Below are 15,583 nucleotides of genomic sequence, written 5' to 3' on the forward strand. Positions count from 1 at the left end.
TGAAATATTCTTGTGAATTCTTCAGTCCCTAAGCTCGATGTGAAAGCTGAGTTCCAACAATGACCCAAAATCAGGGCTTCACTCCTGATTTTAAGGTCATGGTTGCTTATCTTAAAGGATGTGTGACTGTGTGCCTTCATTTCCCAGGGATCCAGCATAGTGCAGGAGGGCAAACACCAGCCTTTTTGTAAAAGCTGGTAATTCTTAGCTATGATCTAGACTCAGACCACTCACAGTCTGCCATGGAGGACTGAGATGGCTGGAGAAAATGCTCCTGGGTCCCCATGTGCCTCAGAACTCTTATCACTACAAAGGGTGGGAAGGATAATCAGAATGCTTTCTTCCTTGTAAATTGCCTTTCCTTCTATCCTTAATGGAATTTATGTCTGCACTTCTTTGATCCACCGATAGCTGGTGGCAGTTTCAGAATTTCTATTCAAGAGGAGCTTAAGGACAACAATCTGAATGGGGGACCAGAATACTTTTTTCTTTAAGCTCTATTTGCATAGCAAATACACTGTTTTTACTGACATTGCATATTTATTTTGGAGGGTGTTCTTGGATATAAGAGGGTGCTAAGGACTCCCAATCCACCCCACTGCTGAGAGTACATCTATTTTTAGTGCGGAGACATTTGAAGTAAAGGAATAGGAAGGCTTGATAAGAGAGGTTTGACTAGGTCTCTTTTGCTATTGCTATTCACATTTGTAAACCTACGCAGGTGAGAATTACCCAATATGCTCTCAAAAAAAAGATGTGGGGGCGCCTGGGTGGCTCAGTCATTAAGCGTCTGCCTTCTGCTCAGGTCATGATCCCAGGGTCCTGGGATCGAGCCCCGTATGGGGCTCTCTGCTCAGCGGGAAGCCTGCTTCTCCTTCTCTACTCCCCCTGCTTGTGTTCCCTCTCTTGCTGTGTCTCTCTCTGTCAAATAAATAAAATCTTAAAAAAAAAATGTGAGAGTTTGAAAAAGTAGAGTCAGCCATGGGAATAAACACTAGACTATATTAGGTCTGGAACTCAAAGAGATCAGTCTAGTCATAAGGAAATGGGCAACCTGACTAAAGAAGAGTCAGGCTTGAGGCATCCAGTTTATCACACAATTATGCATTTATTTCAGCTATGGGCAGATACAACAGAATATAAGATATGACCTCAAGGAACTTGCAACCTGGTTGGGAAGATAAGAGAATGCCTGCCAGTTTATCACTGAAGCATACTTGTGAAACTACTCTTTAGTGTTTACTGTTCCTGCTGGTTATTCTCTTTGCCTAATTATGTAGGGAAAATAGAATGAAGGAAAAATAGATGGGAAGGAAGGGGGATGTGGTGAAAATATTAAGACTCTTAAGTCATGTGCTTCAAATTTAAAGTAATGCATTCACAGTTTTAAAGCTGGAGCCTGTGTCTAACATCTCCCTGGGCCCTCTTATTTTGCAGAGGAGAAAACCAGGCCTGTCTAGCAAAGTACCCCAGCTGATACATGGCAGGACTAAAACCAGAAACAGGTTCTCTGATTCCCGGTCTAGGGTCTTTGCAATCAAAATGTAGTGCCTGGTGAGGTAGAATGACTGGAGTCACGTCATACGTGGGTCTATCCTGAAGATAGATGTTTAGATGATTTTCAGAATTATTTGATTACCTACATCAGGAATTTGGTTAGCATGACAGTTTTCATCAATCCTAATTTCTCAGTTACTGAAATAGAATCCATCAGTGCTAAAATTCCTAATTCTCACCAAAGGGGTAATTTAATAATTTGAATAACAGGGGCGCCTGGGTGGCTCAGTCGTTAAGCGTCTGCCTTCGGCTCAGGTCATGATCCCAGGGTCCTGGGATCGAGCCCTACATCGGGCTCCTTGCTCTGCAAGAGGCCTGCTTCTTCTCCCTCTGCCACTTCCCCTACTTGTGTTCCTGCTCTTGCTGTCTGTCAAATAAATAAATAAAAAAAAATCTTTTAAAAAAATAATAATTTGAATAACAGACGAGAACGTGGCGTGTTTTTAGCTTATATTCACGCATCCCTCTGCTTTCTTATTTTCAACTGTCTGACGATTTACAATTCTTTCTCTCGTGACCTCTTTTGAGTCTCCGTTTCATATTTCAACTGCTGCGTCTCTACCTGTTTTGCCTCCCATGACCTCGAACTCCCCAGGAAGCCAGCTTCTCCCCGACACATCCCTATGCCTGTCAACGGCACCATCTTTCTTCCAGTCACCCGAGGCTGAAACCTCGGCATCATCTCTCTTTCCTTCTTCTCTTCCACACCCCCAAGTCCTGTGGCCTCTTCCTGAGAGGCCGTTCCTCCTTTTCGAGGTCCATTTCCTACCTCCTGCTTCAGGTCCTCACACTCCCTTTACCAGGTAGTGACGCTGTTAACCTGTCTTGCCGCCTCCTAGTCTTGCCCTAGCAACGCATCCCACAACCGCGCGCGGACTGCTCTCTCTCTAAATCACCAAACACAAACACCTATTTTAACTCTTTGCTTCCAACTTCCCCCAGTTCCCCAGGGCCCACAGATGATAAAATCCGAACCCAAACCCCTGGATAATGCTGCCGGTACCTTTCCGACCCCGTCTCTCCTTTCCTCCCCAGTCAACAGTTACCTGTCTTCCCAGTACTTATTGCCACGTCTTGCTCCCACCTGGAATGAATTCTAGTGTCCTCGTCTGAACTCAGTTTTGGCCAAGTCACCAAGCAGGGCAGCCCACCACGACCCCTCCTCAAAATTCCGTAGGTATTTACTGACGGTCCCACCCAGGCAGCCTTCAGCCCTCTCTCCTAGAAATATCTTTCCAGGTCTGTGCCCTTCCCACCCAGAAGAGGCACGAAGCAGCCTCCCATCTCTCTGTATCCCCAGCGCCTCTGACAAGGTAAGTGTTGGTTGATGAGGACTGAGTTGGCCCGACAGGTGGTGGGAACTCGTGAAAATGAGGCGAAGCTACCGCGAGGCCCAGGGGCACGCCTCCCTCTCCCGGCGCCCCGCACTGCAGGGCAGGTGCTCTTCGCACGGAGTTCCTCCATCCCTCCGGCCGGGTGGCTGCCGGGGCGCAGGGGCGCACGGAACCCTCGAGGGGCGCAGGCCCGGGAGGCCGGCCCGCCCGCTTCCCCACGCCCCGCCGGCCGGCGCTTCTGAGCTGCGGCGCGGGCAGAGAGGCCCGGCCGTTCCGCGCTCGGAGGTAGGTGGTGCTGTTGCCGTAACTGTCTCCCTCATTGGCGCGGGGCGGAGAGGCGGAATGTTCAACTCCTGACTCGGGCGGAAGCGTGGGAGCCGCGCGGGCCGCCGTCCTCTCGACCCCCCCCGCCGCACCCCCCACGGTCGCCGGCCCTGTCCTCGCCGCGCGCGGGGCCTCGGCGCCCCCCGGCTGCTGCTCGCGCCCGGCCCGGGAGCCAGGTAAGGGGCCGGCCGGAGGCCGCGGAGGGCGAGGGTGGGTCGGAGGCCCGCCGCGCTCGCGAGGCTCGGGGCCGAGGCCCTGGCGGCCTGCGGGGCTCCGCTGCGCACCCTCCCCGACCCGGGGCCCGCGCAGGCGGCTGCGGCCGGAGCGAGCGTTCCCGGCTCCCGGCGGCCCAGAGGGCCCGGCGAAGTTCGGGCCGGTCCCACGCAGAAGTTGGCGTCCGGAAGGGCGGGCGCAGCCTGTCGGGCTTTCCCGGCCCTGAGCGCGGCGCGGGTGCGGGGGCCGCCGCTTCGCCTCGCCGAAAGCCGGGACCCCGCCGGCCGAGCCCGCCACCCCCGGGGCCTGAGCGTCGGAGGGCCGGCCTCGCCGCGGGCGACCCGGCCCCTCTGCGAGGCGAAACGCGAGTCTTCCACATCAGGACAGGGCGCGGGCCACTTCCCAGCAGAGGGCTGTGCGTGCCAGGAGAGACCACTAACTTCTGCTTTCCAGCCGGCCGGGGTGGCTTCTCCCACCGCGAGCCGCCCTCCCCAGCCCTCCCCGGGGCAGCGTGCAGCTCGTGCCGCCCGCACCCTCCAGCGGCCCCCTCTGCCTCCCACGTGGGGCGAGAGTGCTGCTCGGCGACCCCGTGGCGTCTCTCGGTCCCCGGGCTCCGAGACTTGCCCCGGGCCGGGAGGGCCAAGCTGAGGGCCGCCGCCGCGCTTCGCTTGGTCCTGACAGCTTGCAGACCAGCTTTACTACGGACCCGGCGAGATGGCTCCGAATTGCGTAAAAAACGGGGCAGGTCATTGTTAGATTGCTGAAAATGTGTGTTTCTGATGCGCCTCGAGATGTTCGCAAAGCACTGTTTATGGAGGACTTAATTAGTATTTTTGTTAGTTTCTTTAATAACGAAAGCAGCATCATTTAGTGGCCCGATCCAATGATATTATAATCAGCAGCTCTCTATTAATAATGGTGTTTTAGAATCCACTTACAGAATTAATGCGAGGATATCTGAGTTAAGATGGTTGCTAAAGTATGCTCCTATTTTATCACTGAAGCTGTTTTAGGAGAGCCTTCTTGCTTTCCTGACCTCAGTTGAAGTGAACGGTCGGGATTCAGTGGATCCGAACCAACAAACACATATAAAGACAAAAATAAACAAGCGCTTCAAGGCAGTTAATGGCTTCTTTGTAGTAGGCCTATCTCCACAGCGAAATTTCATGTCGTTTTTTGATTTTCAAAAAAATACATGACGGATGCATTTTAATTATGGTTTTGGTCATTTGTAGAGCTTTTGTTTAAAGTTCCTGCTACAATAGTGAGAGATTAGGGAGATTGCAAATGAACATGAATTTGGCTTGTTTGGAAAGCGTGAATTAAGATAAAGGAAAATGGTCCCATAAAGCAATGTGTACTGTTTATTTTAGTCTTTCACAACATAATTCCTATTATAACTTTTCTGGGAGTTTTTTTTTTTTAACCTGGAAAATATTGTTTGATTCAGAAATTATAGTGATAATAATTCCAGAGTAAGTGATCACAAGGCCGTGGCAAGGACCCTTTTTTTGTCTAGGAAAGCAAATAGATGACCGATCTCTTCTTACTCTTTTAAGGAACACATAAGACACATTAAAAAGAGAGAGAAATATCCAAATATTAAGCAGGAGGATTTGGATCTAAAAATGGATGGTCAAAGATCTTGGGAACTGAGGGACCTTCTTGCCAAATAAGGAAACTTGGCAAGCTGCACTGTGTATTTTAAGTTAGCACAAGAGTGTGTGTTATTGGCAATATATTGGCTGAGTGCCTATCTGGAATGAGCGGTGGAACTGACTTTGACCGCGCTACAAAACTATAAACAGGAGTTGTGAGGGGTGTGGAGGGAATAATCTAGTCAGAGAAAACACAGGGAAATTACAGTGATGTTTCGTGAAAAGAGGTCAGACATACAGTGAAGCTATTAGTGTGGTGTAAAAGAGAAAAATGGACAGTTTTTAGAAATTGTTAGATTCAGAGAAAAGAGAGGAGAGAATCAATGATTCTTTTCTTTTTAAACCCAGAAAAAGGTGTTTGTGGTGCTGTCGTACTTCTTGGAGTAAGATAGCCTTGAATCTGTATCCAGAGATATTGAAAATAAAAATCTATTTGGATCATTTGTTTTCCATTTTATTCTACCCAGGACAGATTGACAGGGAGGGTGTCTTGTCTATCTGAATGTAATAGGAATAGCTAAGGCACCTTTTGGTCTTACTGCAGTGAAGATTTAGGCTACTTCTTTTGTGGCTATTAACTTTGCCCCACTACACACGAATAAGCAAGAGTTCCAGCTGTGACCAGAAAACTGTACCTGTTAAGGAAAGAGAGCTATAAATGCTAGAGTTTAGATTGGTTTGCCTGATACGTGGGTGCTTTTGTGTCAAACCCTCCTACGGACAGCTGAAGCATTGATTATGCCCTAATAGCAGTTAAATAATCCCAACACAGGAGAAGATTCTGTGAGAACAAAGCAGCTGTGCATTGACACCTTAACCCCGCATCGCAATTGCTAATAGGAAATTAAAGCCTCAAATTGAACTTTAGGTGGATAATAAGCAATCTGGTGATTACTGTCATAAGGAAAGGGTTTGTTTAAAGAAGAAAAAAAGGCAGATTTGAAGGAGGGGACAGAATGATACAGTGGAAAAAAGACATGATGTGAAAAAAAATGACACGACTTTGAAGTCAGAGCTGAGTCTGAATCCTGGTCATGTCACTTGTAAGTTAGGTGGTTGGTTTGGGCAATTTTCATTCCCTTCATCGTCTGTTTCCTCTCGTGTAAATTGGGGACAGTAATACCTGCTTGCTGCATAAGCATATGGGTCAGCATGTGGAAATGCTTGAACCAGCACCCCAAACTTCAGCCACCATGCCTGAGTGGTAGAGAAAATTTGTTTTTCCACATTCCCAAGTTAGACACAGAGCAAGCTGCTTGTTTCACCTATACCCAGGTAAGGCTTGCCCTCGGTAGCTGGCTCCGTTCCCAAAGCATACTTCCTGTGAGTATATGGGCCTGGGAGGTTTTCCTAGCCACTCTCCTGCCTTAAGTATAAGGATTTGTAAAGCAGCTGTGTGTACCTCTGTGTTTATATGCAACTTCATGATATTTTGGGGAAAGAATCTGAAGATTATTGCATTTAAATATATGAGGAATTTGAAGAACTCGGGAGTTATATGGATAAGGGAAGGTTATGACCTAGAAGACCAAAACCAAAATTACTCGGAACCATTCTTATAGCTGGCTTCGAGCACAGCTTATCTTCAGGGGCTGACATCCTTCCTTCTGGAGTCTGTATAGGAAAACCAAAAGGAGAAGGCAAGACTCTCTACCTAAAGGTCATGGAATAAATCTTTGCTTATGAAACTTTTCTACCAAAGTATCCTGTTGTGGAGAAGAATGTATTTCCTCAGGGATCTGTAAATATAGCCACAAATACCACCCCCCATGTAAGCAAGCACTTTCTTTAAAATCTTGTATTTCATCTTAAAAATTCATGTGAATGTTGCATTCTCTTCTGTACTGGTTGACTTTATTGAACAAACCAGTACAGACACTCATGGCGTGTTTATTCCCCCAGATGTTAAGGTAAAATCAACTTGTAGGACGGGGGTTTATTACACCTTCTGCACAGTGCTGGGTCCTCCACAGGTGGAGGACGAGGAGCCTGGTTCTGACAATGGATGTGCACCATTAGGCTTTGCAGCCTAGCCCACTACATGGGGTAACGCAGTTCCATTTTGCAGAGAAAAGAATAGCAGTAGATCATCATCCAGAGAGTTTTTATTTTCCGTGGTTATCCTGTGGCTTTCAGCATGAACAAAGTTCTTTGCTTTGGGAACGGAGGAGAGGGAGGGGGGAGGGGAAAGGATAGCTGTAGGATAGAAATCCGGAATATGACTCTTACCTTCCCAGCCAGTTTGGGAGGAGAAATTGAGGAGTATGGCCCAGTCATCCATCGTCTGCATCGCTGCCGGCGATCACTGCTACTCCGCCTTGCCAGGAACTCTTAGGTCAGGTTCATGACTGTATCCCTGGGAAGGGAGACCATCCATCCTTTCTGGTAAGTTGATGTCCTAGAATACTCACAGGGTCGCTGCCTGGCTGTTGCAAGAATCGCCTATTGCACATGCCTACCTCCCGTTGAACACTCTGCTCGATAGGCAGCTCACTACTAGACAGAGAGGCATATTTTCTTCTTCGGCAACTCTAATAACCAGGAGTTCTCTCTGTAATTTTTAGATTGGCGGTGCATAATATGGGGTCTTCCATGGCCGCCTCTGGTTTTAACAATCCCCATCTGCTTTCATCTTATGTCGAGGTTACCAGGTTTTAACTGTCCTGTTTACCCTTCTCCGGGAACATTCGTTCTAGGTAATTAGTCCAAGACTGTGCCTATTTGTTAGCAGCCAGGATGGGTTAGATAGTTTCTGTTTGACAGAAAATGGTTCAAGGGTAGAAACAAAAGCCAAGTAGTAGAAGCATTAGGGATGGGTAGGCCTGCTGACTGAAGTAAGCCTTGTTTACTCTTGTTTTCTCCCCCATCCCCACTGCCACCCCCAGACATCTGTGAATTCCTCTTCCAGCCAGCCCGTGGAAATGTGCCCTCTCAATGCTCCTTTACTCGTAGGCTCTGGCCCAGCTCTCTTCCCAGGCCTCCAGTCCTTGGACACAGGGCCTCTGCAGGGACCCCATGTCACTGATCATACCTGCATCGTGTCGCCTCGCTGGGCTTCTGTTAGAGCACACACACTTTTCCACATAGTATTTCTGTGGCATAAGTGCCCCTGCTTCCTACATCCCTTTTTCTCCAGTGTTTTGCCTCCAGTAACAACATTTCTGGCAAGGAAGTGTGTCATGGAAGTCTGTTTTCTTCATTAATTGAAATATTAAAGTACAAATAAGAATGTTTCATTTAACTGGCTCATTTTTATTTTAACCTTTGCTCTAATTAGAGGGATTTGTTACTTGTAGGGTGAAGCATAGACACAAAAAAATGAAACAGTAGCTGTTCTGTTTTTTAGAGTCTCACAGTCTACTTCTCTCTGATATCCATGACTAAAGATCCTGTTCACTGAGCCCAACCTGTTCTGCACAAGATCTGCTGCTTTCCAGTGGCAGCCTTGGAGGAAAGAAGGAATATCTATGGTAGACACAATACTGGTTGGCCCTATTTGCATACTTAGTCTTACAGATCTTTTTTGAGTGGTTTAAAAACAAAAACAGTAGAACAGCCCTGTTCAAGAACAGAATCTTAGAATCTTTGCCCTTGCTGTTATGAACAAAGACACCAAACTCAAGCTCTCCCCATGTTTTGAAGATTAGACTGGTAGGAAAAAAAATCATTGTAGAACCATAATCCAAGTGGTATTGTTTTAATACACATGATGATAAAGCACATTTTTTTAATTAAAAAAAATTTTAAGATTTTTTATTTTTTATTTGACAGAGAGCACAAGCAGGGGGAGTGGCAGGCAGAAGGAGAGGGAGAAGCAGGCTCCCCACTGAGCAGGGACCGCAATGTGGAGCTCGATCCCAGGACCCTGGGATCATGACCTGAGCCGAAGGCAGATGCTTAACAACTGAGCCACCCAGGCGCCCCTGTTTTATTCACTAATCTCTGTTAAGGAGGCTGAAACAATACTAGCATAAATAAGTATTAGAGCAGCAAGGTTGGCAGAAGAATTTGTTGAGGGCTGTTTTCTAGAAGGTTTTTTTTGGTCCTATTAAGGTCATTCTAAAATAAATTAGTTTTTTTGGGCGCCTGGGTGGCTCAGTCAGGTAAGCATCTGCCTTCGGCTCAGGTTATGATCCCAGGGTCCTGGGATCGAGCCCCGCATTGGGCTCCCTGCTCCGCGGGAAGCCTGCTTCTCCCTCTCCCACTTCCCCTGCTTGTGTTCCCTCTCTCGCTGTCTCTCTCTCTCTGTCAAATAAATAAATAAAATCTTTAAAAAAAGTAAAGTAAATCAGGTTTTTTCCCTATAGTGAATCAAAAATAAACTTGTAACTTTTGTGCAAAAGGGAAAAAGGAAAATGTAAATTAGGGATAGAAAAACAGGAAGAATCTGCATTCAGAAATTATAGGCCCATATAATCTAAAAAATAGAAAAATCCAGAAAAAGTCCAAATACCTATTTTCTAGTAAAGTTAGTCCTTTTATAAGGTGGATTTAATTTATTTTTTTTTAAGATTTTATTTATTTATTCATGAGAGACGGAGGGAGAGAGAGGGAGAGGGAGAGGGAGAGAAAGAGAAGCAGAGGGGAGAAGCAGGCTCCCAAGGAGCAGGGAGCCCGATGCGGGACTCGATCCCAGGACTCCAGGATCATGACCTGAGCCGAAGGCAGACGCTTAACCATCTGAGCCACCCAGACACCCAAGGTGGATTTAATTTAAAAAAGTTATGATTTGCAGGTATCTAATGAAGGTAGTTGCAGTTTCTTGAATCCATTTGATATGCAGTAGATAAGATCTAAAGGCAAGACTGTGGCCAGCATGGAAAGTAGGTATACTCTAGGAACCTACCAAAGTGAATGCTATAATTGAAATAAGTAGGTCCTAGAAACTCCGTTATCTAAAAAGTGCAAAAAAAAAAAAAGAAGTACCGTCTTTTAATAACTTATTCTCCTTATAAAAAAGTTTAAAAGAAAATTATAATTACGCACTAATAAGACCTTGCAAAAATGGCCAAAACCAAAAGCAGCAAACAGAGGGATGAGGAAAAAATTAACCTACACAGATAAGAAGGATTTAGGGACCAGTAGTACATTTATCTATTGATCATTGCTCTGCCAAACTAATGGAGATGTAAAACGATTCTGAAAACAAAGGGAAGAAAACTATGGAGGAGAGCATACCAAATGATGGAAGCCGAAGAAATCGATGGCTAACTATGGTAACAAGACTTACTAAGATAACTTGACACCCGTCATTTCCATTTGTTGAGTATTGTATACCCGGCACTGGGCACTTTCAAAGCATCTCCCACTTCCCAGCACCAAGCAGGATGGGTATTTACCAGTGAGAAAACTGAGATCAGAGAGGCACTGTACCTGGGCCAAGGTCTAACAGCTAGTAAATTCACGTTCGCTACTTGATCTAACTGGGGTCTTTCCCCTGGGCCATGCTGCTTTTGTGTGGAAATAGCTGTTATTTGGAAAGAAGACTCATTAAAGAAGTCAAATAATATTCTGCAAACTTGATAACTTTTGAGCTAGCAACTTTGAGTCGTTTGGTAACAGAATGGAAGAGATTTCAAATTTTTTACTTATTGGGTCTAGAAATGTCACGGTAGGAAATGTGATTGGTTCAAGGGTTAGCAAGAGCTAGAGGCAGAGTTCAAACTCATTATCTAATCCTAAATCTTGTGGGTTTTTTTTTTTTTAATGGTAGAATGTTAGCAGGGTCTTGTTTTATTTTGTTGTTTTTAATTCAGGACAAAAGTCCGTTTTTTTGGACTAGAAAGCTGAGAACTTTAAAGTCAAATAATACTCCATTTAAGGTTTTCTGCCTCCATATGGTTTCACTTTTGACAGTTCGCTAATGGTGAGATAGATAGATATATGCTTTCAGCAATTTAGTTAATAGTTAAAAATCTTTTTAAATTTCAGTTTTCACATTTTAAAAAAAAATTGAAAAAGTTTCTTCCTATTCAAGTACTCAAATGATTGAACTCCACCAGCACATTAGCGATTTTTAGCATTTTCAGTGCTATGACACCCTGTTATGCTTTGATTTTTGTAATATCTCCGCTCTAGCTTACCCTTCAGGGCTGTGTGGTAGATACTTATTAATATTTAAAACAGCGGTGAGAGTTTATGAAACAAAAGTTAAAATGCTACAAATTAGGACTGGGAATTGTTGCATGGAGAAAAATTGTCTTGTGTAAAAGCAGTTATTTTAACATGGTGGGATATAAACATCATTTGATTGGGTATGCTAGGTAAATACATTTATATAGATGACTCATTAAATTTGGGTGTGTTCACTGGAGAACACCTCTGAAAAATTAGAACATAATTTGATCAGGTAGTAGCCTTCCCCAGGATGCTCTAAGTATGATTAATCAGCAACTTGTATTTTCCATTCTTCTGATCTTAAGTTGATCCTCTTAGAATAATGATTTTAAATTAAAGGGGGATAGCTCAAGGGGAAAAATAAATATACAAGTATGTTCCATTTCTTGAAAATTTGCGTTACACCACTTTGCTCTTATGAAAGACCTACATTAATACCTGGTTTTGCTAACAAAGAAATCTGAAGAGGATTTTCACTTTTAGGGAAAAAAAGGCAAAAAGGGAAAATTGCATTTAGCATTTGTTTTGCAGAGAGCTGTTAAAAGAGGCGGCACGCACCCCAACACAGTAGCTTTGAACTGTGTCTGAGAGCATTTGTACTTTATTTATCTTGATTTATTTTGTGCCCTAAGCTATCCGAAAAGGCTAAGAGGGGTTAATTTTGGAGTCTGGAAATACTCAAAATTTTCTCCTTGTAAATTAATGACAGTTGCTTTTTTGCTTCACACCATTTTGGCTAATGAAAGGTTTCATAGGAAGGCTCTACTTTCGGAGAGTGGGGGAAACCTGTACATGGTCTGACGCTCCTATAGAAGGAGTGGGAATCTCAGTCAGGTTTTTCAGCTAAGTCCGTGATGCTTTGCCAAGCTCACTGGAATTAAAACCTGTACTCGTACTCCCCAGAATTGTTAGTCTCTTCGGTAATAAGATGGGACTTAATTTTTTTGGTCTCAATAAAACATTCAAGTAATTCCATAGTTCCATTCACACATAGCCATTTTCCAAATGGCAAGATGTATCACAAAGTGAGTAACAGTGATTCTGGGAAGAACAGGATTAGTTGCCTCATCTCAAGGAATGAAGGTCCTGGAGAACAATACTTCTCAGAGGTCAGCCTTTCTCTGGTATCCTTAGGTCAGTTTCAAATGTAACTGATCCTACCTCAGTTCATCCATGTTCCCTGGATTTGCTCTGTACAGAAGGTTTAGATTTATTCACATTGATCTCATCCTGATTTAGATCTCTAGGTTTGTTTTGAAAAGAATTTCCTTCCTCTTTCTCCTCTTCTTGTTCCTGCTCCTTCTCTCTGCTGTCCTTTGCTACCCAGTGCTGGAGTCCCAGATACACACTCAGTTTCCCAACAAGCCTAGGTGGCAGTTTCCAACTCAGGATTTGCTTCACGATCCTTGGGGGGAACTTGTAAACACTACAGATGTCAGATTTTACTTAGCCTGATTGGCATCTTTCTAGCTACAAAAAGTATGAGGGAAGAATAGCCAGAAACTGTTCATTCATTTGTTCATTTGTTCATTCATTCAGCAATTTTTTGAATGGAACATGTGCAGCGTGCCTGGCTGTGTACTAGATGCTGAAGATCCAGATATAAATAGAAATGAGTTTTGCCTTTAAGGGATTTATAGTCTGGTGGGAAGTAAGTGGGAAAGCTGAATGGGTAAAGAAAGGTGCTAAGGCCCAAAAGGAGAATTTAATTCGGCTTATGAGACTTGAAGCAGATAGTCGGGTTCAGGAGTTTCCTGGGCAGAGAAAGACATTCAAAGTAGAACTAGGTTATGCAAAGGTATGGAGATGTGAGAGAGGTTAGCAAGTCCTGGGAACTGCATGTAGTTCCTCATGTGTGTATGAGAAAACAAGAAGTAAAAGCTGTAAGTGGTAAAGGAATAACAGAAGAAAATTTCCCAGCATTAAAAGACATGAGTTCACTGAGTACAGGCCGAGAGAGTTCACTGAATGTCCTACCAGTGAATGAAAAAAGACTCACTCCTAAACATGTGCGGTTAATTTCAGGCTTCTGGAAATGAATACAGGGTCCTAAAAGCTTTCAGGGAAGGAGTAATAGTATAAAAAAGATTAGTTAGCAGAGCAGTATCAGGCTGCTTTACAGCCACATTAGAAACTAGAAGACTACAAAGTAATACTTCTGAAATTATAAGGAACACTGTTTGCCAGCTGGAATTGCAAACCCAGCTAGGCTACCAATGAAGACATTTAAAGACACACAGATTCTCAAAAAAATTGCATTCTGAGTACTCTATTTAAAGTTGCTAATGGGAGATGTCCACTGTTAAAACAAGGGAATAAACCAAGAAAGAGAAACCAGGGGATTCAGGGACGGGGGTTCTCACAGAGAAGGTGAAGGAAATTTGGGGATGATGGTGAAGGGAAGTTCCAGTCCAAGTCGGGCCTCTATATATAGCAACCATCCAGCCAGATTGAATCAAGATGAAGAGTACAAGGGGAATGTCTCTAAGAAAACAATAGAGCACTCTCCCCCAAATTACCTGATGTTTTCACTTTATTAGAGGAGTTTTGCAGCTTGGGAGAGTTTGATGAGGTACATAAGTGCTAAGAATATAAAAAGCAAAGCAAACAACAAAAACGGAGCAACTAATAATTCTAAGAGAAACAAAAAGTTATCCAAGAAAGGAGAAATCATTGACTCCTACATAGCAGTTCTGGGAATATTTCATTTGTCTACAGTAGTCAGACTACTGACTATTGGTTTAACTAAATGTTACAATATATTTGGAAGCTGGGAGGATTGGGCAAGTGTGGCGTATTTCTGTGCAAGAAGTAAAGGGGGCATATGAAAACTAAATCCTCTTCCATAGGGGGAAGTTAATAGGTAATATCTGAAATGGGACAGATAAGAAATAGCAATATGAACACATTTTGTAGAAATATGGGGGTAAATAGCAGAAGAAAATGCTAAAGGAGTTAAAATTAGTTCCCTCTGGAGAGAGAATTGGGTGTGGGAGGGGTGGAGTAGGAGAGTTCTGTTTTTTATTATAAGCTTTGTAGTCCTATTTTATTTTTATACTTTGATAAAATTAAAATGATAACAATATAGACCTAGCATCAGTAACACTGAGGGCATCTTGCAAGTGGTGCTTTGCATTTTGTTGAACCAACTTTTTAGCTTGCATATTCTTTGTACCTACCTTTGGCACATCCCTAAATTTTATCCAAACTTTCTTCTTTTCTGTAACTAACTGAATATGAATTGAAGCAAAAGTTAGTAAGGTAAATTGTTGACTCACATATGTGTATAGACTAAAGCTGGATGCAGTAGGTTTTTTTGCCCCGTATTTTTATGTTGACTGTAAGCTAACAGTCCTTTCTCTTGCCTTCTCCCCAGAGCAGAGCAGAGTTTGACTTTGTGTAAGAAATCAGCAATCTTGGGGCATCTGGCTGGTTCAGTAGGTAGGGTATGTGACTCCTGATCTTGGGGTTGTGAGTTCAAGCCCCACATTAGGCATAGAGCTTACTTTAAAAAAAAAAAAAAAAAAATCAGCATTCTTCAGTGACATGATGTTCCTAAAATGGGATTGCTAGTCAGCTGCACATTAGGATCTCTGAGCTGACTGTGTACATCACTCAGCAGAGCTTCAAGTTGTTTATGAAGAAACGTTGACCATTTATATAGATACAAACTGCCCCCTCCACCTTTTTATTTTGAAAATAATCAAACCCCACAGAGAAATGGAAAGAGTAGTGAAACACTCCTATAACTTTTGCCTAGATTCACCAGTTCTTAACATTTTGCCTCATGTGCTTCCTCTCTCTCTATACCCATGCACTGTTTTGGGAGGTTGAGGGGAGTTGAACCATTTTAAATGAAGTTGTAGGTATAATGCTTAAATATGGCTCCCAGTAGATCTCTCAAGAACAAAGACATTCTCCTACCAGACCAGAACACCATTATTATCCATGGATAAAATAATAGTATGTAATATGTAGTTAGTATTCAGGTTTTCTTCAAATCCCAATAATACTTTCTGTAGATTTTTTTGATGCCAGTATCCAGTCAGTGGTCAGTCATTGCATTAAGTCATCATCTTTATGTCTCCTTAGGAAATTTTCCTGCTTTTTGTTTTTTTAAATCTTTCCTGACACTGACTGTTATGAGGACCCCAGGCCAGTTGTTTTGCATGCATATGGATTTGTCTTTTTGCTCCCTCATTGTGAGATTCTGGTTTACAATTTGGCGAGAACTTGTGTACAGACTTTTGTTATCTACTTGCTTTTTATGCAGGTTCAATATTTTAGTCCATTGTTTTCTTGTTTGTATGTTTTTGTTTTGTTTTTTCCTGCTAATCTGTGGTTTGGCATGGGGGTGTAAAGAATGACCGCTTACCCGAA

At 43.7% G+C, this 15,583-nt stretch overlaps 1 protein-coding gene across 4 annotated transcripts in view; it reads left to right on the plus strand.

The window, feature by feature from the left end:
• Nucleotides 1–2,986: 2,986 nt before the first annotated feature.
• MAP3K20 (mitogen-activated protein kinase kinase kinase 20) overlaps nucleotides 2,987–15,583 on the plus strand; it is a 177,979-nt gene continuing 165,382 nt past the window's right edge. For 2 of the 4 annotated variants that reach the window (XM_027588490.2, XM_027588487.2), the window contains exon 1: nucleotides 3,222–3,391. The gene's annotated coding sequence lies outside the window, so the exon portion shown is untranslated. Of the gene's footprint in view, nucleotides 3,177–3,221; nucleotides 3,392–15,583 lie in introns of those variants that run through there. The other 2 variants (XM_027588489.2, XM_027588491.2) reach the window with 2 other exon arrangements.

The sequence above is a fragment of the Zalophus californianus genome, chromosome 3 (genome assembly GCF_009762305.2).
Source record: "Zalophus californianus isolate mZalCal1 chromosome 3, mZalCal1.pri.v2, whole genome shotgun sequence".
In the NCBI taxonomy this organism is placed as follows: domain Eukaryota; kingdom Metazoa; phylum Chordata; class Mammalia; order Carnivora; family Otariidae; genus Zalophus; species Zalophus californianus.